Raw genomic sequence first — 25,285 nt, forward strand, 5'->3', positions numbered from 1 at the left:
ACAGATTTTTATTTTTTTTTATAAAATCATTACAGAGACTTTTTTCAAATTCACAATAATTAATTCGAGAAATGTAACAGCTCCTAACTAAAGTAAGACAATTTAACTTTGTATTAAGTTTTAACGGTGTCTGGATGACACCAGTTCCATTATTTTACCTGAACGAAACCCGCATCGCTAAATTATAGCTATTTCAAACAAACTAGTGAACTGTAACGCGCAGATAAAACAATCCCATTACTTCACACGAGGGTAACAAAGCTTGACAAAAGACGTTCAGATACCCTCGTGTGAATTGCCACAATGTCTAACAAAAACGTCGGTTTATTCCACGAGAAATGCGCAATGGCCAGCGAAAAGTAACACACTTGGTTCACGCGATCTCGTCTGATGAGGAGCTGCAAAAGTGGAAGCGTGCATTGAGCCGCTCACAATAACTGAAGAAACAAAAAATATATCAATTGCTTTAAGTCCCCAATAATGAGCTGGCTAAGAACTTAAAATTAAGCGACCAATTTTTGAATCAACTGGAACGATTAGCGTGACGAAATTCGGTTATTCAAATTACCGTTGAAATTGCCGCCAGCCACTCTGAGGAGATTATAAGCATAAATGTTTCGCAGTTACTCGGAAAATGAATGTCAAACTTCCTAATTCACCACCTGTCACTCAGAAGAAAAACAGAATGGCAAAGGTTAATTACTTCATTTTTAAGATGGGCCTTGATTTTTATGAGATAGAAGATGGCAATTATACCTTCGAGCACTCATTTAAGAAGTAATTATAAAAGTTTGATATAAACTTCTCAGAATAAGATGTAAGGCGATAACGGCCGCAAAATATAGGCACAACACTAACAAAAAATGTCTGAAATCGCCTGTAAAATGGCATGTCGACTCTTCATGCGTCACGGCTCATTATTGCTAACATAACAGAAAGCAGCTCAGTATTTCCGCTCTTCTTATTTCAAGAGAAGGAAGAGTAAAAAAAAACAAAACAATCTCTCGAGATTCACAAATTAAACGTCCGAATTTTAACAAGCCAGCGAGATTACTCTCTTAAGGTTATCTGATACTGATCCTTAAAAAAAAGAGATCCAATATTAAGTCGGTTAATCATTAATTCATTCGCTGAAAAGGACGGCCTAACCGCACATAAGAAATCACTAAAGGATGCAAAGTTTTTTCGAGAATTCCGCAGCGAGTGGATATTCTGCTTCGTTCGTTTCGGGAAATTACGATTAAATTAGTCTCAGCTGAAGGCTCCATTAGACTAAGTGAATTCATATCATCAGTTTCGCTTCTTGCGCTGGACACTCCTGCACACCTATCCACGCTGTTCAAGTAATTACGCCCAAGTTCTTATTTCCTTTAGCGAAATGCATTTCTGAAGTATAACCAAAACAAGCTTTAAAAGGATAAGCACTTCCCGGAATATATTTTATTGAAATTATTTGCAAAAGAGCCACTAGCTGTTTCCTTCGATTCCAGGCCATTGCCTTTTTATTACTGACTGCATTTTTTTTCTAGCTTTTTATTGATATTTCTTGGTATTTCCCATAATTTCCTTTTTCACTCGAAGTTCACTGTTGGGAAGTGACAAAACCAGACTGGATTAGTGCGATGTCAACATTCTTTTCTTCAGTTTTTCTTTCCCACAACTCCCCCTCCCGTTTTTTGTTGCTTCTACACTGTTCCTAACAGGAAGAACTCTGACAGCAACTGGTTAGATGTTGGCTACTGTCATGAGCAAGCAAGCAATCCATCTTAAATTTTGAAAAGAATAAAAACAACATGCCAAGAAAACAAATCCTACTTTTCAACGGTGGACAGTCAGCTTGTAATCAAAGTTTACAGGGCAGAAAGTAACTTCGGTATATCACTAGTGGCAAGTTAAAACAACGTCTCAAGAAAAATTACGAAGAAAACAAAAGCAGCAGCTGGATCAAGTTGAAGAATTTTGGGCGTACTTTGACGAAATGACATAAACAGGGACTAACATCATCACAAAATACGCTTCTGTTAATGTTGAATACGGTCTGGCTGGCAGAGTAAAACAAAGTTAATTGTTTAATGACTGTTATACAATACGATGTAACAAATTTTGAAAATTTCTGTTTATCTGTATTTCTTAGAAATAAAGGTTTGCCCAGAAACTAAAAAAGGAAACATGCAATAACACTATATCAGATTTATTGTTGCCGTTTAAATTCTGTATAGAGTACTGAGTATTAATCTTTGTCATTTGTAAACAACAACCTAAAAAATCAGAAATTAACACCCTCGAAAAAACTCCTTAAAATATAAATTTGAATGTTTGTCTTTTGTATTCAGTGGGATCATCCCAAACCATGAATTAGATAGTCGCGCATCGTAGATTCAACTCACCTTTCCTAGTATTTCTTCTTCATCGACCCTCATGACCTGCCTGAAACTCACCACGTGCTCTTCGTTAACACTGCCATATTTTGGTCTGAAGAATAGCTCAAGTAATGGAGCTTTACTGACAGTCTGCGTCTCATTTTTCCGTACTTTTCAATCATCTTGCAAACATTTTCTTTTTTTTTGTAATCTTTGCTAGTAATATTACCAAGAAAGTCATTTGTTACAAGGCGAAACGACTGCCAAGCAAACCGTTCAGCATCACTCACTTTGTCTTCCAGTTCTTATGATGCCCATATCTCCTTAACTTGTGGAACAATAAATATGCCATCTTTCACTTTTGCATCAAATAGTTTTATAAACACAAATTGTATATTCAAGGTGCCACCATGAGGATCCGATGTGTTAATTTTTTCCCCCAGCTCAATGCACGCCATACAGAAGACTTTGCTAAAACCAAAGTTCCTCACTAAATTATCCCATTCTTTCTAATTAGGGAAATGTGGCGTTTTACTTGAACACGCTTCTGAGGTGTTAGCCCAGTCATCCTTGTTCACCAGATTCGTAATCAAATTCTAAAGACCATTCTCTGGAAGGTAGATTGGGAATGGGCAGGCCTTTGTTATACCGCACGGGAGCGATGGTGGATGGTATGTTAGGATATACCAATGCTTTTCGATCGATAGACTTTTAAACTTTGATATATGTAACACACAAAAGTAGTAATCATCATGATGGCGTGCTGGCTCTCTCATTATTCGAGAAACAGGAAAAGGTATTTACGATTACTCAAGGATAATCCTTATAATATCGACGTTCAATTACCATACCAAAATTTTTATGAGAATCCATCCATTAGGAGTCGAGTAGGATAGACGCACAGACATGCGAAAAGACGCATAGACTTAGGGAAGACAATAGACGCTTTGGACATATATGCTAAAGGCCTAACCAGCCAAAGTCTGATGTATCGCAGAGGGCAGTCGGTTAAATAAATAAATTATTAAGAAATAAGACCGCTGAAATCCTCGTGCTGATTGTTGATGTTTATCGTATTATGCGAGTATACAGACAGAAGCACTTAATGTTTTCTTAATGATGTTCCTGTCAATTCCATGACGAAATATGCCCGTATGGTGGGTGTTTCCAGATGAGTAATCAAGTCATTCAAATTTGAAATTTAAAGTATGTTGGGTTATGGCTCAACAATCTAATCACATCATTTCTGCCTTCATCTTTTTCACGAATGCAATTAGCTAGTTTAAATATTGAGATCATTTGGACATTTAATGCGAAATAAATTACAGTAAATATGGAGGTAAAGACAAAACATAAAATCCTACGTATTTCAGAGTGCAGGAAATAAGCAACTTAACTGGGTTGATTGTTTGGAAAATTAATTCCACTTTATGTGCTTCTTTAACTTTTGACATCACCACAGAGATATTTGGAAGGAAAGTTCAGCCACATTTATCTGAATAGAGTGTAAGAAGAGTTATCAAAAAATTCATACTTAAAGTTCGGTTATCGTTTAGAAGTATATCTGTAATTTGTTTTTATTCCAGTCGAATCTTGTATTTACTACAGAATAACAATCATCATTGCGTACGCCGTGCCTAATTTTCAAAAGTGCCTCGAAAATTTATAAAAATAACCTGAAGTCCACATGCGAATACAAAACATCCTCATATATAAATTTACACAGAATATACATGGGGATATATCTAAAGATCTATATTGTTTTATTCATGCAATATTAATCCACGTGTTAGTAAATATGGTTTTTTATCTTCTGTACTTTACTGGTAGTCTAGCAATCTCTTTCTAACCACCGTTATCGGGTATTTATTGGTAGTATAATGGCGATATCGTTTGATCTCAATCTTAGTTCTCTCATGGCTCTTTTCTGAATCCTTTATACTCTCTGCTCTTCCACAAATATTCGTGCCTTTTGATCTTAAATTTTCATTCTTAAATCTACATTCAGTTTGAATTATTTGTTTTATTTTGTAGCTTCGGTTTCCATTTTGCTGTTGTATATAAGAATTAATTATAGATGTAAATCTAACCTCAGTTAATATTAGTGTTTTCTTTTTGCCCGTTCAGAATTCCTTTAAATATTTTCAAGTAGTTAAAGTGATCTCTGATGCAGCAAAACATTATTGTGTGTTTGTAGGGGGGAGGACTAGCCGAGAGAGCCTCAATGTTACCTAGAACTGTAAGCAGATCATGGACATCAAAGTTGAGTTTCAAAGCCTTACTACTAAAATTGGTCTTAAGATCAAGGCAAAGGGAGATCGATATTAAACATCACGTATTTCCAAGGAAATTATTATTACAAACTATACACTTAACAACCAGGCATAATTAATTAAACAACATAATTAGCGAATTTATTTCGTTAATTATGTTGACGAAACTGTACGTGAACCAGTGTTGTGAGGAACCCGGGTAAACTATGTCTGCAGTATTTCGCAATGCAGTACAGAATGGCTAATTATCACACACAAAGAGTTGAAGATGGTTAACACAAGACAAAATCAAAAATTTAAACCGTCGACAGAAAATTGCTGAAAATAAACAAAAAAAAGTGTACAACGAAAGAATGAGTAAAATGGATTTTTCAAGGTAAGAGAATGCATATATATGATTCAAGAAGCAACTGCATATTATGTCCGCTGTTAGCAGGCTAACTGAGAAAAAACTAGAAGGGACAGCCAGTGATACTGGCTTCACATTCTACGTGGCTGTCTTTGAGAATTGCAAAAGCAGAGAAAAACAATTACATGAACTAATAAGTTTCAATGTACCGTCAAAGCAATGAAGGCCAGTGTTTCCACATCAAGGAATAAAAGGACAATTAACAGTTCTAACCAAATTACTGTGCGTGCAAATTAGGGGGTCAAGGATCTTAGAGATACAAATAGAATTAACTTGTCATTGCTGACTTGTCAAGATATTTCAAACTGGCATCGCATATTAGCAAACGAAATAACTATAATTAACATTATCTGAATGATAAGAATAGCTCGTATAATAATAAAATAAAATAAAATGAAGCATAAAAGAAAGTAAGACTCTCGCAGTTGATGGCATAAAAGTTTTAAGGGAGGCGACCAGAGAGTGTACTGAATCATTGACGTTAACTATGAGGACACCTTTGAACTCAGGAGAAATTCATTAGGATTGTAGAAGTGCCAACGTGCCGACAATACATAAATGCGGTTCCAAGAGCGAAGTCGGTAAGTACAGACCGGTTAGTCTGACTTCAATGGTAGATAAACCTTATAGGCAATGATCAAGAGTGCCGGCCAGCGACATTTAGATAAAAATGGCATTCTGAAGTACACGTAACATGTTTTTTTTTTTATGTGAACCCCAAACACGAGAGATATTAGAACCTATAGTACTTAGTACCGTTCTTGGGTTGGAGGTTGAGAAGACGAAAGAAGACATTTGTTGACATTAGACTTGAACTTCTGTAGATTGTAATTTTCAGGAAATACGTATGAAGGAAGGTTGTTCCAGAAAACGGCAGTTGAATGAATAAATGAGGAAGATGAAAAGTTGGTTCTGTGGGTTTGAAGTTGGATAGAAAATGGATGTTGGCTGGTGGCGGCACGTGTTCGAACTCTTTTGAAAGAGAGAGCGGGAATTATAGAAGCCAATTCAGAAGAACAGTGCCCAGGGAAGTATCTGTAGAAAAGGCATGCAGAAGAAACAGTACGTCTATGAGAAAGCGAGTGGAGAGACTCTGTTAAAGATGAATCATTAATTAACCTAACTGCCCTCTTCTGAATGGAATCAAGAAGCCTGAGAAAGGTTTTGGGGGCACCACCCCAGATGTGGGAACAATATTCCATGGCAGGGCGGATTTGCGATTTATACAGAGTGAGCAGCTGTTTGGAAGAAAAGTAACGCCAAGAGCGAAAGAGAAATCCAAGTTTTTTAGATGCAGAGGAAGCAATATTTGTAATGTGCTTGTGCCTAGAGAGATTAGAAGTCAGAGTAATCCCCAAAAGAAATAAATCATTTTGCCTAGAAATCGGAGTGTCACTAAAGATAAGCATAGGAGCAGAACAATTCTTTTTGCGAGATATAAGACAAGACTGGGTTTTAGAAGGGTTGAAATCGACTAAGTTGTTTTTGCCCCACTGGAGAATTACCTGAAGATCGGCATTTAAGGAATTGGTAGCAGATTTTCGAGAAGTTGAAGCTGATTGAGCAGGACAAGGTTTCTCAAAATGGAAAGTGGAATGCAATGTGCTATCATCGGCAAAATTATGGATAGGATTTCCAGTCAACGGAAGAAGGTCATTAATATACAGGAGGAAAAGAGTGGGAGAAGGAACTGAACCTTGGGGGACACCTGCATTAGTGGAGAAGTTAGAAGACAGAGAGTTATCTACCATCACCCTCAGTGAGCAATCAGAGAGAAAACTAGATAACCAATTACTAAAAACAGTTGGCAAACCATAAGATGGAAGCTTCTTTAGAAGACCTTTATGCCAAACACGATCAAAAGCCTTTGAGATGTCAAGAGCAACTACTTGTGTTTCACCGAACCTTTCCATTGAATTAGTCCATAAGTGGGTAACATAAGCCAGAATATCACCAGTGGATCGACACTGACGGAATACATATTGGCGATCGTTGATCAGACGGAAGGTTTCTAGGTAGTTTAAGAGTTGGCGGTTAATTGATTTCTCCATTACTTTAGAAAGAGTAGAAGTAATTGCAATGGGACGATAATTGGATGGGAGGTATTTGTCACCCTTTTTAGGAACTGGCTGGATATGAGCAAATTTCCAAGCAGAAGGAAAAACACCATTGGAATAAGAAAGCGAAAAAAGGCGGCAAAGAATAGGAGTAAGTTCAGGAGCACAGGTTTTGAGAACAAGTGGAGAAATACCATCGGGACCTGGAGCTTTCTTAGCATCAAGATTGATCAAAATCCTTCTGATATCCTTTTGACGGAAGACCACAGGAGGCATTGAATGGAGCGTGTTGGGAATGGTGGGAGGTGTTTTACCAAGATCATTAATACATGAGCTGGAAGAAAAATGGGATGCTAGCAGGTCAGCTTTGTCCTTGGCTGAAGTGACAACAGAACCATTTGGTTTGGACAGAGATGGGAGCAGAGATGGGCAAAAGTTGCGGCCAATAGCTTTGGCAAGAGACCAGAATGCTCGGCTACCATTAGGGCAAGAAGCAAGTTTTCTACTCTTAACCTGTTCAAACTCTAGTTTGGACTGATTAATAACTGTTTTACAATTGTTGCGAGCTTTGATGTAGGCAGAAAATGAAACTGAAGAATTAGAAACAAGCCAATTACGATATGCACCATTCTTCTCTTGAACAGCCTTAGCACATTTATTGGAAAACCAAGGTTTAGATAAAGGACGAGATTTTAAAGTGGAGTGTGGGATAAAGGATTCCATTCCTGCAAGAATAATTTCACTGACACGATCTGAGCAAACGTTGACATCAGAAGTTTTGAAACAGTAATCCGACCAAGGAAAAGAAGTCTTGCAGGTCATCCCATTTTACATTCTTTTAATGCCAAACAACACGAGGTTGGGATAAGCCATGAGATAAAGGTTCCATTGGAGAAGAGACAATCACCAAATTGTGATCTGAAGTGCCTAAATGACCTCTCACCTTTGTACTTAGAAAGGTTATTTGTGAGAAAAAGATCAAGCGTATTGGCTGTATGATTAAGATTGTCCGGTATTCTTATAGGTAAATGAACAATCTGTGCTAGGTCATTAGTAATTGCAAAAGCCTCAGCATGTTGACCAGCTGGGTCGGTGTGACTAGAAAACAGAAGCCAGCTGGAGTTGTGAACATTAAAATCACCAAGGAAAATTACCTCACTGTTAGGAAAGTTGGACTGGAGAAAGTCAAGTTGCAAAGACAGGAAGTCAAAGAGTTCCAAGTGATTAGTGGAGTTGGGAGAACGGTAGAGACAACAGATGAATTTGACACAATGAGGTAGAGAGATTTTAAGCCAGAGAAGATCAAAGAGAGGAGATTCCAAATTGCCAAGTCTCTGACAGGGAATATCAGATCGGACATATGCACAAGTACCACCTTTGAGGCGAAAGGAATCATATAGCGAATAATTTGGGCATATGAGATGAGCAGTAGTTGAATCAACCGATAACTGAGATTCTGTCAGAAAAAGTAAATGGGGTTTGGCAGACTGCAAGTGGAAATGGACATCGTTGAGATTAGAATTGAGACCACGTATATTTGTGAAATGAAGTAGGAAGTGCTTAGGAGGTTTAGATCTTTTCGCAGATATGCTTGCTCTATTAGTTTGACAATTCATGGTGTATTCAGTAGTAAGAAAAAGTGGGTGGGGCATGCTGTATGAAGTAATGAAATTTTTGCATATGGCGTACACGTGGTAAGAATATACCCAGATCCTTGACATGACGTGGCCTCGACAATGCTCCCCGCATACACACTACTCGGACTCCCTCCAGTCACTATCTGGCAGAGTAGAGGTAGCAAAATTATACACTAGCTGATCCGGAAGCCTTCTAGAGAGTTACCAATAGGTTCGGTCCGGTGTACTAACTAGCGGCCGGCCTGCGAATACCGTTTTAGAGCTGTACCCTCGAAATGTAAGGAATATTGGATCTCGCCACGACGTTCATCATAACCTCAAAAGTCATCAATCGTACAGCATGATGGAAGAGATAGGGAAGGGCTGACCGGAACTTAGCTCTAGAGACTAAACATGGGGTCCACCACTTCAAGCCTCCAATAAGCAAAGTGGTGGTATTTCACTGGTTGATGAGAGTCATCTACCACCTAGGGGTTATTTATGAGAAAATAACATTTAACAAACCTGATACGCTATTTTGTCACAGTTACTCATGAGCAAGTCATTTCGACAAGTCATTTTACTCAGTCCCTCATGAGAGGTTATTGAAACATGTTAGGATTACTGGAAAGGTTCTAAGATGGATCGCAGGGTGGCTGCAAGGCAGAAGGCAGGCGGTTGTGATTAATGAATATTTTTCAGATTGGTGTAACATCAGAAGTGGGGTCCCCCATGGATTAGTTTTTGGACCTCTGTTGTTTCTCATTTTCCTTAACGATAGCGACGTAGGGATGACGGGCGTGATGTCAAAATTTGCAGAACGTAAAGATTGGGAGAGTCGTTAATTATCAGTGGTCAAGCATGCTGCTTCAGGATGACTTTAACAGACTTTAAGAATGGTCAGAAAAGGAGCAGCAATGTTTTAATGCAGCAAAATGCAACAAGGTCTTAGCAACCTCAAAATAAATCATACAATTGTTGGGGTTGAATTAAAATCAGTAGAGGAAGAAACGAATCTGGGAGTCACGATACGGGCAGGTGCGAAGTTTTCTGAGCAGTAAACAGGCGGCCAGGGAAGCCAGTTTATACTGCTCAGAAAAATCATCGATGGTGTCCTATTAATGATTTAGCGAACAATAACCAGTAGAAATTTTGAGAGCGCATTTTGAACATATTATTACACGTTTGGAATAATGTATCCACGCGCATTTGGAAATGTGTGTTCACGTATGAGATCTCCACGTATGGAGATCTCACCTCAAAAAGGACATTGAGCTTCTCGAAAGGGTTCAAATAAAGTTCGTATGGTGAGATCGTGAAAAGGGCGACCTTTTCACGATAATTACGTGGTGGGCTACAGAGCTTGGCAACCAGGCACCTTAGAGAGGACCTGGTTAAGATTTATAAGCCACTGTGAGGGCTTGTAAAATGAATAAAGGTGGAATTTTCACTGTTATAAAGAATTCGAGAGCCAGGGGCCATAAATTAAAATTACAAGAGAAGTGGTTTAGACTAAATTGTAGGAAGTTTTCTTTTTTCTTTTTATTTTTACCAGGGAATGGTTGATGACTGGAACAAGTAGCCTCCTCAGGTAGTTGAGGCTGAGAGTTTGAAGGAATTCAAAGGTCTTCTAACCTCATGAATCTGATCTTTTCAATCTAAATCTTCTGATGTTGTGACAGAATGAAAAGTTTTGCACTATTCGTTACGGATAACTAGGACTAATTCCTTGTTATCCGCAGAATATGTCTAAGCACGCTGCATCTCCTAACGTCGTTTTGAAAGAAGCCAGCAACAATGTTTGGGCAAACTTAGTCGTCAGTTTAAAACGGATAAGTTACTGTTGATGGTCTAATTTTTATTCGAGCTTGTTTAGTTTCGTGTTTTTGTCACAATGGTTTTGAGATAAACAATCAAGTCCACTGCTTCTTCACGTATGGAAATAAAAGAAAAATGCTCGCTTATTTCCAGCATGATCCGATATGTTTCGGCCTAGCAACTGAACATTGAGTCTATAGTTGCTATCGTTGTAAAAATTCAAAATTGAAAAGTGCTGTATCTTAAAATTTAAAACTTGTGATTCGGGACAGCATCTTGTAGTGTGTAAATCACCGAGTAGAAACATTCCCGAGCTTCGCTCAAAAATATAAAATCATATTTGAAGAGGAATATTTAATATGGTCATTAAATATAACTTCTATTACATCTTAGAAGTTCTTAAAATGGAAATAATGGAGATGCAAGAGAAGACATAAAAGCGGGGTCTTAAATTTATCTTATAATGAAAATGGGATCGTAAAAATGTTATTGTTCAAATAAATTTCTGAAAGTGATATTATTTTTGGAGTTATGATTCCAAACTTTACGTAATACGATATATTTTATAATAATATATTTATTAAGTGAACGAGTTCGGTTGCGCTGGCTACAATAAGCAACAAGGCAACAAACATCATAAGGAGTCAATAAAATTGAGTCTAAAATTGCACCTTTCTCTTCACTAGTCGGTTTGCATATTTTGCTGAATGAAAAAGTCAAATTTTTATTTTCGATAGAGCGAGGAAAAAAAGTTCTTCCAGTGTGGAATATTTATTTTTTTACTGTTTAAGGATACCAATAATTGATAGGACTAACTAACGGGCTAATATACATACCTTGAGATTAGATTACTTTAAAGGCACCTGAAAGTCTTACATTTATGTCAAAGTATTTCTGTCTTCTAAAACTAAACACATAGCATGGCCTAACCGAGTTCAGGAGCGAGAGTATACATGCCCTCCGAGGAAAAGTTGTTCAAGCCCGCATGATGCAAATTATGATTAACGATTGTATTCATGATTCCATGCTACTTGAGATATTCCAAAGATATCCTCCAATTAACAGGGAATAGCTGGGAGTAGAATGGAACAGTTTACTGACATGGTGGTGGGGTATAAAAAGGGACATTTAATTTAAAACTTAGTAAAATGTGAATTTTCGAGTTCTCACAATGAAATACCACAAGACAGGGGAGACAGAATGGGGCATTTGTTTTATTACTTGATTTTGAGAGCGCCCAAAATTCATGTTTGCCTAAGTTTTTTTTTCTTTTAAATTTAAGTGTTTAGTTTTAGAATATAGCAGCACCTCGATATCTTTAAAGTATTTATTGAGGGATAGGTAACGAAATTTTTATTATAAAGTTTAGGGTGTTATTACTGGAACCCTAAATCAGAGATGTTTTCGAAGGGAAGGGGACCAAGAAACAAAATCTTGCTGATGTGCATAAAAGATTGGAAAAATGCCCTTAGATGAAAACGGCGCTGTACGTTGCTTCAGTGTTAAAATATTCATTGTGGCAACTACATAAACCGTGTAGGCACTTTCCTTGAGACCTGTCAAGCGTCCTGTTATATCGCAGTACGACTTGATGTACTCCCATAGGCAGAAACCAGCAGGCATAAAATATAACGCCAGGACTGCCCATCTGTTGCGATTCATGTACTGATTTTCCGTCCCCAAAATCCCTTTATGTTTCATGCTGTTCATGAAATGGGTGTCTACATTGTCTCGCATGGAAACGGTCTTGCATGAAAGCTAACAGGCATATATTATGTTTGCATAATATTTGGCTACTAGCCAAATGTACAGGGCTTTCTCCTATCGTTACAGTTTATGAATAAAAATATCTTTCAATACTCTTTTGTATGTGACGCAAGTACATATAAACAGAATTTGAGGTTGGAGATTTGCAAATCTAAACCCTAGGTAAATGCAAGAATTTCGAGTTCTTAGAACACCGTCTGAAAAGTTCGGCACCATTTCAAGAATTTTAAGAGCATTAGCCCTCTGTTAGGATGTTGTAAGGTTTTAGGGTCATCAGCAACTTAGGCCATATAGCCTAAGTTGCTGATGACCCTAAAACCTTAGGGCCATATAGCCTTAGGGTCATCAGCAACTTATGTCTATAAATTTCGTGTGTTCTGTAGTCAATTTGCTATTTTCTGAACGAAAAACCATGCTTGCTTCGCCTGAGAACAATTAACTCAGCCATAAAAATTTCTGACGTCATTGACTGGAGTCGAACCCAGATGTTTTACACCCGGTGTGGGAAGGACGGTGATAATACCAACTGTGCTACCAACGAGGGATAATCGCTGTCATGAGTCCGATGTTTACTGCCACCATATGGCATTTTTATTCCTTCATAAAATATCATGTGGCAAACAGTTTTAACATTTTGTATTTCACAACACGAATTTCGTCATTTAACCGTGATCTAATTTTTGAATTTGTTTGTCGTCGATGAGGAAAAGTTCTCTCTACGTTCATGCGTACTTCAAATGAGGACTTTTAGTTAGGTACTGTCTATTAAAATCTAACCAAAGCTAAAATTAAACAAAATTTCTTTGGGAACACATTTGCATAATTTCACTTAAATCGAGCATCTTATTGCAGTTTTATCCATTTGAACCGCGAATTTGGGATTTCACTGTTCACTGTCTCTTCAAGACTCTGAAACTTCTATCAAATGCGTTTATCGGATGATTCATTCGTCAGTCCTATATGCTTCAGAGATGTGGGCGTCAGCTTCCGCATCCTTCAGTCCAGCGAATATTGGATGATCAGGTGGCTAGCACGCAAACATAGCCTCGCAAATGACATCAACACTACTCCCATTACAGCATTACATTTCACAACTATGAAATCGAATATTGAAGAAAGAAGATTGACTTCCCTACCACCATAAAATTATTACAGGCTACATCAGCTCTCCTCATTTCTGGGGGGGGGGGACATATTGGAGAATCCCACATCAAATCTTTAAACCCTCTCCCCACAGCAACTGTAATAGGCTCTACCTAACTGACCGCTTCATTCTCACCTTCATGCTTCAGACTATCCAGAACCTGGATGCAGATCTCCATCAATTTATATAACAAAATTTCAGAAAAGATGTCACTGCAAGCATAACATTCTAGGACAGAGGTATACGTCACTGTGATAAAACCGGAGTCCAGTGTCATCTGCCGTTACCTTTTTTCTAAATTTCCTATAATTTTACTTACTTTATTCTTTATAGTAATCACATTTTAAATTTTCTGTTTATACTCCGGCACGACAACAAAGTCAGTAGAGTTTACAATAAATCGTCAATACAAATATTTATCGTATTTAGTAGTCACGGGCTTGAACCTCCACTCAAGGAACGCGTGCTATGCACTTTCGCTCCTGACCACTGGGTTACGTCAAGCCTTAATCTAATTCATCTCTGTAATTTCCGTAATACTTTGAGAAATTAGAGCAGAAGCCAATATCTCGATGTGAGTCTCGTTTACCTCGTTTGTTATTTGGAGCATTAGCAACTAAGGCCATATTGCTCTGGGATATGCGGCGGTCATTCCCTGACCTTTCCGCATCCTCCGTATTTGGTGGTGACAGGCTCGAACCCCGGTCTAATCAAGAAGCGTGTGCTATGCACTGCTGCTCCTTCCCACCTGGCTACGGAGGCGCCTCGATGTGAGTCCTCTATCCTTATGTGTTCTACGCAAGATCAGCCGAATACGCTGGATTGCCCGTCAATGTCTTCTTCATAACACAGATGCAAGAACTACAATCAGTTTTCTGCAAACCTTTGTGTATCCTTCCTTTCTGTATGCCTCTGAAATATGGGCCTCCGCGGTACCTTCTCTCATTAAGCCCATCCTCGCCAGCGAATACTGGATACTAAAGTGGGCAACCCGCAAACATCGACTTCCCCCCCTAACAGAGGGCCACCAGCATGACCGACCAACTTAAAATCCCACGGCTGCCTCAAATAATCCGCATGAACAGAACTGTGACCACTATCAAAATGCTGGTTGGCAAGATCAACTCCCCTGACTTCTGGGGTATATGTCAATGGCATGTTTCACTTTCTTTCCTAAGAGCCACCCCTCTTCTTCAGCTACAGCGGAACAGGCTGAAGATCAGTGACAGATTTCTACCCGGCCAAGTACCTCCTACAATACAAGCCCTGCTAATGATCGGAGTAGACCTCCAGAAATTCGCTTCGGATCGCAATTATAGGCGCTCGTTGGCCAAACTTGTTCCGCTTTTGTTTGACCCCTGATGTCGACTCATATTGATATCCCCCACCTGATATCTGCTATGAGGCCCAGAACGGCACGTCGCAGGTACACCGACGAACTGTTTCACAAGAAAATGCGAAACCGTATACCGAACAACTTAATGCAGGCCTGTGAAATATTCTGTCTTATAAGCATATATGTGCCTTGTACATATGAACGTGTATATACTTTGGTGTACTGTCTGCCTCAGAACTATGTATAAACTCATATCTATAGCATGGTTTAATGCCACGTTTTTAAATTAATTTCACGTTATGTTATCTTTTTGTTATACTGTACATGCTTTTATATTACTCCATAACTTTGTTAAGCCCCTGGCTGTGGTGGACATGTTATTGTATCTTTACTGTACAATAAAGATTTCTTCTTCTTATTTCAGTTTTCGATGTAAAACCTTCTACTGGTCGTGAAGGATTGTATTATTGCAATGCAATAAAGTTAGCAGGTGGTAATCACGTGCTCTTCGTTTATTTTTTGGAGTGGACATCCCCTTTCGGATTGGATTCCATGAAACTGTGATACAGCGATTCTTTTCGATACACGTTGATTCGTGTTTCAGAGTCGGCATCACGGCTTCATGGAATCCAGTCCTATCGGATGGGATGTTGACTCTGGATCATGTATTAAAATTCCTCTCCAAAGACGTTGCTTCAAGTGCGGACTCATACGGCGTGCACTGCTTTAGCACTGGACACGAACTTCCGCCTGCACCGTAAATCCCAAATCCCTTCCTTCTCTACTATTTTTGATTCAACCCCATCAAGTGTATAAATTATTTTGTAACTGCCATTTACCAAGTGATGACCTTACATTCTGATATTCTGAGACATAACTGACACTTTTTTTACCATCCTTCAAGATTATCCAAATCATCCTGAAGGAGGACAGCTTGACTCTAATCATTAACCACTCTCCCCATATTTACATCTGCAAATTTTGATATCGCGTCCTTTATTCCTTCGTCGATGTCATTTAAGAAAATTAGAAACTGGCCTGAGAACTGATCCTTGCTGAACTCTACTTTTAATGTTAGCCCAACCTGAAAAGGAGCCATGATCACAAACGTCTACTTTCGGCTCAGCAGCTACTCGCAGATCCACCCCTGATAATGTGTTCCAATTTGTACAGTAACCTCTCAAGATCAGTTGAGTCAAATGCTTTGCTAAATTCCAACTACATTAAATTATCTGGATCTAGAAATTACTTTCTATGTGAAATTTGGCTGCATCTTAAACAGACGCGTTATTTTCTGTTTGATAAAGTTAAAAATTATGGAAATCAGGCAAAAAAAAAAGAATTTCAACTCTAGATCGAGAAAGAGTGCCCCATGATGAAACCAATTAAGAAATAGAAGTATTCTTATCAGTAATCATCGCAGTTATTATAAGCATTACAGCGACAAAATAAATTGTAGTAATTAAACATGTTTTTATTACTTTTAACCATCCAAAACACCCTAGCCATTTAAAAAAAAAAATGTCATAGCTCTTCACTACCGTTCAGATATATTAATGTGAATTTTTTACTTGTTCTGGTACGTAGATTTACCCCTCTATCATTGTTAGTATAATTTAAAAACATCCTCTATACGTGAGTGAAAAGTCGTGTTATAAACAGCGACTAACGGTGTGCATTTTTGTTATTTCACTACATTACAATGCATCTATTCATATGGCATTTAATTATTAAAACTGTTAACGCGAATCGTATACAAGAGCGCACATTATGTCTAAATGTGTCTTCTACTGTAATTCCCTGGAGTTACCCTCCATAAAAGAAAGGTAGCGGCCCGTTGTTTGCATGACATTCAGAGTACTTTAAAAAGATGACAACGGATTTAAAGGTATGGGAGGAAAGCGTCTAATGATATTAGAGGCAGAAAGCACCATCAAACTCTGTCGACATGGTGGCATTTGAAGAGTAAAAGAACGACCTCGTTGTAGCGTTTCCTGATTTTGGGAATAGTGGCGCGGCAATCAAATTTCACGTGTTCCTTGTGCACGCATATTGGTGAGTAAGAACGGGCTCCACAAACAATAGCAAGGAAATCGATAGAAGGCATCGTCCCAACCAAGCTATCCGTATAAATTCAATTATTCAAACAGCAGTCGATGTAAAAGTCAGGGAAAATTGGTACTTATTCTAACAAAACCTTATTTCGAATTGCAGCTCCCACTCTTCTCCTGTCACTGTCGGATGCCAACTTTTGTACAAAACCTTTTGGATATAAGCAAGCACTGGTACCAAAGTCAAACTGATTGAAATCTCCAGACGTTCTCTATCCTATTCGGTTTTCTTGCTTAGTTTCGTGGAAGTCAGCATTTCTTAGGTGAAATACTTAAGCTCGTACAAAAAATTCGTTTTACTTATCACATAACGTACTTACAGGTGAAATGCTGACTTCGATAATAAAATTCACTTTAGAAAATTGAAGGTAGAATTCTTTAGGATAAATGCATTAGTTAGATACCAAACAAGAATACATAACAGAGTTCGCTTACTGGTGTGTGTATGTTGAAAATCTGCTTTATTAGCTGTTGTGCACGCTTATGGATATTTCAATCTCTCTCGCTCTCTCTCTTATAAATCTAATAACATACACAGTCAAATTACACCATGAAAAAGAGATAGTTTTAATTCTCAGAATGTTTTGCGAAGATGTTTATTTCAAGACAGTCAATGCGATCAGTCCACCCGTGATTAACTGAAAGCTTTCGCATCTTCTTGAGCCTATTTAAATGAAAATTCTCGTCACTGTGTACGAGCTTCGGATTCCATCTAAAGGTGAATTATTTCCTTGTTTTCTGGTTAACAAAGAATTCTTGCTAAGCACAACTCTGAACAGGAAGCGATTTCAGGCTTGATGGGATTATTATAAATTTTGATCTCTGTAGCCGGATCCGTTAGTATCTCTTCTATCGTTAGTATCGCACACTAGAAAAAAGTAAAGGAAAAAAAAAAAGAAAAAACTATGTTATCCTTTTATGTCAAGTAGCAGTTAGGGATGCAGCTAATATGTGATTTACAATCTCGGTCGGTACATTAGGATGTGAAAAGTGTCAGCTCAAAGCATCGGTATTGTCATCCCCCGAGGAAAATCTCACAGAAGGGTAGTTATTCTCAGCGAATTTAAGTACGCGAATAAAACGTCATACGTGAATTCGAAAACCGCAGTTGTTTGAATAAATAATATATTGTCTATATTTGCTACACCACGCATCACAATAAAATAGTCTACTTAAACAGCACTTGCAAATCCCAATTCTTGAGATAATGCGGCTCTTTAACATTATTATGAATTCATTTCTTTTTATAAAAAATAAAACTAAACTTATACAAAAAGGAACCAAGTGTTTTCTTTTTTTTTTTTTGCACCATACCTCACTGTAGTTCATTGCTTAATAATCTATGAGTAGCCAAACATTTAATCATCATCAACATTCTTTATTAATCAAAGTTCACTGTTCTATACCTTCTTCCGCTTCTCCTTTCCGCATTAAGCTTGCAGGGTTCATTCAGTTTTCTAGCCGGATTGCATCCTTACATCTTAATATGGGTCTTCCTAAGCCTCTCTTACCTTTTGGTTATCCAGGACATTATCTTTTTACTATTCTTGTTTCTGTGCCATTCGTTTGATGTGTTCATTCCATTTTAATCTTCTATTTTTTATCCAATTGTTAATGGGTTCAATTTTACCTTTGATATCTCATCCCAAGGCTCCTAATTTTGTCTCGAATGATTTATGTGTAATCTTAGATAGTACCTTCACTTCTATGATTTCATTTATTTCTTAGGTTTTTGTGTTTTGGCTCTACTCTCGCATCTGTATATCAAAGTAAACAAAAACAAGAATATATAAAATAAGCGTACAGATATTTTGTTAGCACTGTTTCCCTGGCCTTTGACTTCGCTCACTTTTCTACAACTGCTGTTAATATGAGCAGATATTACAGTCATTACCTGTTCTGTTATTTTTCTGTACTGTAAGTGGATTTTGTAACAAAATTATTTAGGTAAAATTAGAATTAGAAATTTAAATTAACAAACTATTACAGAAATTAAACTGTACACCACTTTATCCACTAGTGAAATTAAAATTACGCTACCGAAGTTACAGGAAGGAATTTGAATTAGGAGAACTACCTTAGAAAGGCAAAATTAAATGTAACAAAATATTATGGAAATTAGTTTCACGAAATTACAAATAAAATTTAAGTAATTACTGAAATAAAATTTAAAACTTAGAGAAAAAAAAATTAAACAAATTTTAAACAAAGATTTTGTCTACCAGACATCCCATGTTAATCCCTTTCAGTTAGCACGCCGGAGCCAATTAAAATGCGTCTGAATACTCTCTTCGACTGCCTATAGAAGAATGTCTACTTTTGAGCATAATAAAGATTCTGGTAGGCGCTATGAAACTGAAGTTCTAAATCAGCCGAAGTTAACGGCTTTATGACGTGGAATAAATGACATCATATAGGTGGTTGTAATTTTGCTTATAGATCGTGAAAGTAATGTCTCTCGAATATCTACGCATAGGACAAAAAAAATGCTGCTGGCGTGAGCTCAGGAAAGTTATGTGGGGTCCTACATTCACAGTCGCACCATAAATTTCTCAGAATGAGAATACCAGACATACAACCACTGGCGAAGTTGAGCTCCATCTTGTTAAGAATGCTATAATTTTTACGTTCAAGTAATCAAAAATTGTTGTTGGCTCTCCCGGTAAGGACCTGAATGCAATTCCAGCACTGAACTTCTATAAGATCCAAAAGGATTTTCAAATATCAAATTACTGGGTTTTGTGCATTAATGCAAAATGTCGTCCTTGTAAGAGAATACATATCTTCGGTGAATGTCAAGAGAATCAATCATACTCACTTCAACCACACACGCAAATAAGAAGAACCGTCGCGTTTCTTGCAGTCAATTAGGCTGAGAGTTTCTGATGGCCAGATTAAATAAAGGTGTATAATCTACAACATCTCGTAATCTTCGGACAGGTACGTCTCAGTCTCAGAATGTTTAAATGAAAAGTCGGATATATATCATCTGATAGAAGTTGGACACTTTCATGAACTCATCGTAAATGCCTGAGCATGATGATCGGACTCATCATGCTCGTTGCTTAACGGTTGATCACTTTCCAGTTTAAGCGTTAACGATCCCTTTGCTCTGAACTGAAATAACCACAGAATGCTTTACTGTGTTTTTAATTTCTTTCTGTGATGGACTAGAAAAATAGTGCCACTGTTTTAAGAGAGCATATTTGAAATAGACAAGTAATGTGCAACGGTAGGATAATTTTTTCTTTCAATTATTCCATAGCGTTCACTCTCCTAAGAGTACAACATAACACATCTTAAGGGGGCTCATCATGAAATCGCTATCATTATCTGGTTAATAATTTTGTTAAGATTCTCATAGAGCTTTTACATCTAAAGGTTCTAATAAAGTCGTTGGTTGTCGAATCTCCGAATATATTAAGTTAAACAGCTGAAATGTATGGAAATCAAAACCAAAAATATTTTAACAAAACAAGAAAAAGATAAACTTAGAAGGGTTTTAGGTGTATTAGCTACTTGGACCAATTACGGTATTGTCTATTACGTCTGCATAAGTATGATTTGCATTTTGTGCGGGCTGAAACATCTAAAATAACTCGCGGGGTAAAACCGTACTCCCTCCTTGAAGAAACTAGTAGAAGTTCCTCTAAGACGAGTGACAAATGTCACGGAAGTCAACTTAGAAGGTGGAAGCAAAACAACTGATTACTAGGTAGAATCTACCAAGAAGTTTTACTCCACGAAATTCATAATACTATTACCATAAATTATTCCAGTAATGATCACTGTTGTACTATCTTAAGGGTACTACAGAAAAATAAGAAAAAAAAAACAAGTGTGCATGCTAAGAGATATAAAAAAGCATAGATCAAGTAAATTACGTGATTATAATGGATTTCTTTTTAAAAACTCGAAAGATAAATATCTTCTTTCAAAATTCTTATCCATTTCCTAATGGTCTCCGTACGCTCTGAATACGAAGAACCTTTTAAAGATTTCTTAAATTAATTTTCAATTCACTTAAAGAATTCTGGAAGTCCTTGTTATTTAAAAGCTACTACAAACCTTCGTATTACTTTTTTTTTACAAATCGGCACTCCACAAATGAACTATTCTTTACCAAATAAGCAATTATATTTCTTATTACTTTCAGAGTGAAATCGCAGTCATTTTCGAGAACATGCTCTCAAGGGAAATCATCCGAACAATATCCTTTGTAATTAATTTGTATTTAGATAATCCGCAGATGTTAAATGCTCACACAGAAAACAGAATGAGGCAAAATGGAGTTCAATTAGGAAAAGCTAATGAGAACAGATCTACAATGCATCTGATATAAACCATTTCGAAATGACTGCACATAAAAAATACACTCGAATTCTATTAGGCCGTTCTCTTATACAGAAAGCTTATTATAGAAGAATTGTAAGCGAAGCAAATTTTAATGGCATAATTATTTTCGGGAAATCAGGGCTTGATTTTTTTCCTTTTTTTGTCTTAGAATCCGTTAATAATCGGATGTTAGGTTGTTAGCCCGAAAGAAAGCTACAATCAGTTATTACGCCAGTGCTGTATATTTGCTGAAGGGATTACGCTACGTAGTGACCCAGTGTTTTAGGATTTGATATTTCATTTTAAATTGCTTAACTAGAGATGAGCGTCCAGTCATCAACTAAGACACAATGCTTTGTAGTAATGAGTTCCACAAGTGTCAAATTATCATAAAATTCTCCAGATTATGCTTATCCTGATAGAATCGTTTTATTCTTTTGAAACCTCCCTCTGACTTCCAAACTCAGAAATGTTACATGGAAAACTACTTCATGATTAATCATTTACTGTTAATGAAAAAATATTAGTTGATAAACCAAAGAGAGAAATATTTAACAGCAAAGCAATTTTATGCTACTGCAGCCACGGATGACAAATCTCTTTTTTTTTTAATTTTGGAACATCCTAAGGGAAATACACTTCGTATTTTTTTCGAAAAATCTTAGAAAGATGATGAATTACTCAATATTATAAATGGCTAATATCAATGACACTATAAAAAATATGAGCATCACAGACACTTAACTATGGGAAACAATTTCACATTTAATGGAAATCACTAAGTATATACTTAGTGATCACTAAGTCAGAGCGATCATGCTGTCCTAAATTTAGCTTTTTATATTCCACTTCCCTAAAATGAAAACAAAGTTTATTATTATTATTATTTAATTTATTAACCTTGATTATATCCCCTGTACAGATGGTTGGCTAGAAGGGTGTACATAGAATTATAATTGAAAAATACATACATTAAAAGGACAATAGATAACATTATTTGACAATGCGCTTGACTGGACAATGCTCTTGACTGGACAATGCGCTTGACTCTTGCAATTAGGGCAGAGTAGCCCCTTATCTTCTATCTAATGTAGGCTAAATGGGGTTGGAATGATAGGAGCCTGTTGAGATACAGTCCCAGGTACTTGAGTTGGGCTACTAGTTAAAATATATAATAAACCACGATATACTCTGCTTTTATATGCTACAGAGGTGTGGGCATATCTGCTGCCCCTAGCAAAATTAGGCCACTTTTCGCTGCAGAGATTTGTCTCCTAAAATGGGCCACAAACAAACATAAACTTCCTTTACAATTAAGGACAACTGAAATAGCCATTTTGCTATAAATTCACAGGCTCCCCAAGCTGATTTCGGTGAAACGTCTTACCATGACTGTTAAAATCGTTTAGCAAGATTTCAGCACCATTATTCAGGAACTTGCGCTCTTGGAGAGTTTCAGGGCAACTCCAACACTGTGTCCACATTTCAGCCGCCTTCACTTGTCTGATGGGTTTCTGTCTTTTCAGCTGCTCTCAAGTGCCCAGTCATTGTATGATGACTTTAATGAGTTCTCTTGTGACAAGGAATACAGATGCCGCATCCTTGAGTTGTATTTCCCTATCCTTGATCCTTCCCCTCGAAGCTCATCTTAATGCCACAAGCCAACAATCTCATCTGATATGAAGGTGGATTACTAATTTATTCAGTATTACGATGAGTACTGATGAACTTAATCCTTCTACTTCAAGTACAAAGAACGTTACCTGTTTTATATTACAATATAAAATTATTTGCTTCAAACTATATTTTCTTTATACACTGAGTGATTACTGAATTATGACCACCTACCTAATACTTTGTGTCCTCCTTCTGCCCTCAGTACAGCAGTTATCCGACGTGGCATTGATTCAACAAGATGTCGGAAGCGTTCGAGAGGTATGGCCAACTAAGTGTAGTGCGGTCAGCAATGCAGTTATGGAGGTGATCGCTGTATCCAGACGACTGATATGCCTTTACATAGTGTCACACATGTGTTCTATGGGATTTATATCGGTGGAGTTTGGAGGCCAATCGATATGCTGGAAGTCAGAACTGTATACCACAAACCATTCCGGCACAAGAAATGCCCGATGGCTCGGCGCATTGTCATCTTGGAAGACACCATCGCCATTCGGGAAAAAGTGTAACATAGTGGGGTGTACACGGTCAGCAAGCAGTTGACGATAGCGGAGAACATTGATACGTTGTTCCACATGCATCAGGGGTTCACGTTCCTGCCAGTGAAACACCTCACACCATACAACCGCCTCCACAGGCCTATAGTTTTGATACCATGCATGATGGATCAAGAGCCTCATGTTGTTGACGCCAAATCCGTACACAACCATCCATGGTGTGGAGTAAATAATGTGACTCATCCAACCAGCACACCTTTTTCCAGTCTTCTAACGTCCAACTTGCATGCTCTTTGCACCAGGCGAGTCTTTTACGCCGATGAACCTTGGTTAGGAGAGGATGCCGTAGAGGCCATCCGCTGGTATAGCCCATACGTGCGACATGCGACGCATAATCATGGCAGATATTGTTCCGGGTTGACCCATGTTGTATTGGATAGTCACTCTTGAACAGTGCTGCGCCTTTTTGCCTATACGAATCGTCGCCGGATTCAGCGCTCGCCTCTAACATCAACGTTTCGCTGACCTTTGCAGTTTTGCCGTCGTGTCGTTCTTTGACCATTTTGACTCCAATCCTGGTACACTTAAACTACGGCGGCTCTCGAACCTCCACCAGTTCAGCCGTTTGGGAAGTCGAGGCACCAGCTCGTCGAGCACCCACAATCTGTCCTTTATCAAAGTCCGATAAGTCCTTCCTTTTATCTGGAACACTGACACCTTATTTATGCTACGTAGGCCGACTAACTCCGCACTCTAGTACCTCACGAATTGAACGGGGAGCATTCAGTTTTCATAGGGGTGGTAATAATTCAGTGATCACTTAGTGTATATTTTGTTGTATGTAATTGCTCTGTACTTCATTTTATGTTTCCATATATACTGTATATTTCCTAATGTTTGATTTATCAATGTTCTCTGTTATTATGATTATTATATCTCCATTTCTCTTACAGATTGTATTATCACTTTTAAACCCTGGCCTGTTGTCCAAGAAGGGAAATATTGTGATATATCGATTCGTACAAATATTCGTATAAATATTTCTATATAAATAAAGAAATAAATATTTCTAATGATCAATCAAATTGGATGTTCGTAATGAGCGAAGGGTAGGGTGCGGCGTTGTACGGGCTCAATGGCAGGTCATTGTGTGACAGTTGACATCGCAATAAAATATGAGGAATGCAAGAACATTATCGAAATGAAAATTCGCGCACACTCAGAAGTACGGGGTTCTACAACAGACGACCCAAGAAACAACCTCTCCTTACCGCTCATCACCATCGACAGCGAATGCTGTCGAGACAATGCTGGATGGACATTGGAGGACTGGAAACGAATGTGCTGGTCGGATGAGTCCAAATACCTGGTGAAACACGCCGAACGACGTGTTGCACCAGGTATTTGGACGCCTTCGTGTGTGTGGCACAAGCAACATGATGTACTGGGTCCATTGATCTAGTACATCGTGCCCACTATCCAGGCAGGTGGTGGTTGCTTAATATGGGGCATGTTTTTCTGGCAAGAACTAGGATCAAAGTTTCACTGGTGAGGTCTGCAGGCAGCTCTCAGGTGACCATGTGCACTCTACCTTGTTTCATTTTTATCCCACACAGAAATTGGATTTTCCAAGACGATAATGCAATGAGTCATTGGGTACGCACTTTGCACGAGGAACACAGTGAAAATATTACCCATCTTGATCGGCCTCCAAATTCGCCTAATCTCCATCCAACTGTAAATTTGTGAGATGTTTTCGAATGGGAAATGAGGCATATGGACATGCAACATCATCTTTTCAGACATTGTAGAAAGCCATGCAGGCAGCATTGCTGCGGATCCCTACGTACGTCTACAGACATCTAGTGGAGTCAGCGTCTAGGCG

At 37.9% G+C, this 25,285-nt stretch overlaps 1 protein-coding gene across 1 annotated transcript in view; it reads right to left on the reverse strand.

The window, feature by feature from the left end:
• LOC150085702 (protein turtle-like) overlaps window positions 1-25,285 on the reverse strand; it is a 619,203-nt gene that overhangs the window by 150,024 nt on the left and 443,894 nt on the right. The gene's annotated exons all lie outside the window — the stretch shown is intronic.

This window comes from Mastigoproctus giganteus, chromosome 5 (assembly GCF_048544385.1).
Source record: "Mastigoproctus giganteus isolate SK-2022 chromosome 5, ASM4854438v1, whole genome shotgun sequence".
Taxonomy (NCBI): domain Eukaryota; kingdom Metazoa; phylum Arthropoda; class Arachnida; order Uropygi; family Thelyphonidae; genus Mastigoproctus; species Mastigoproctus giganteus.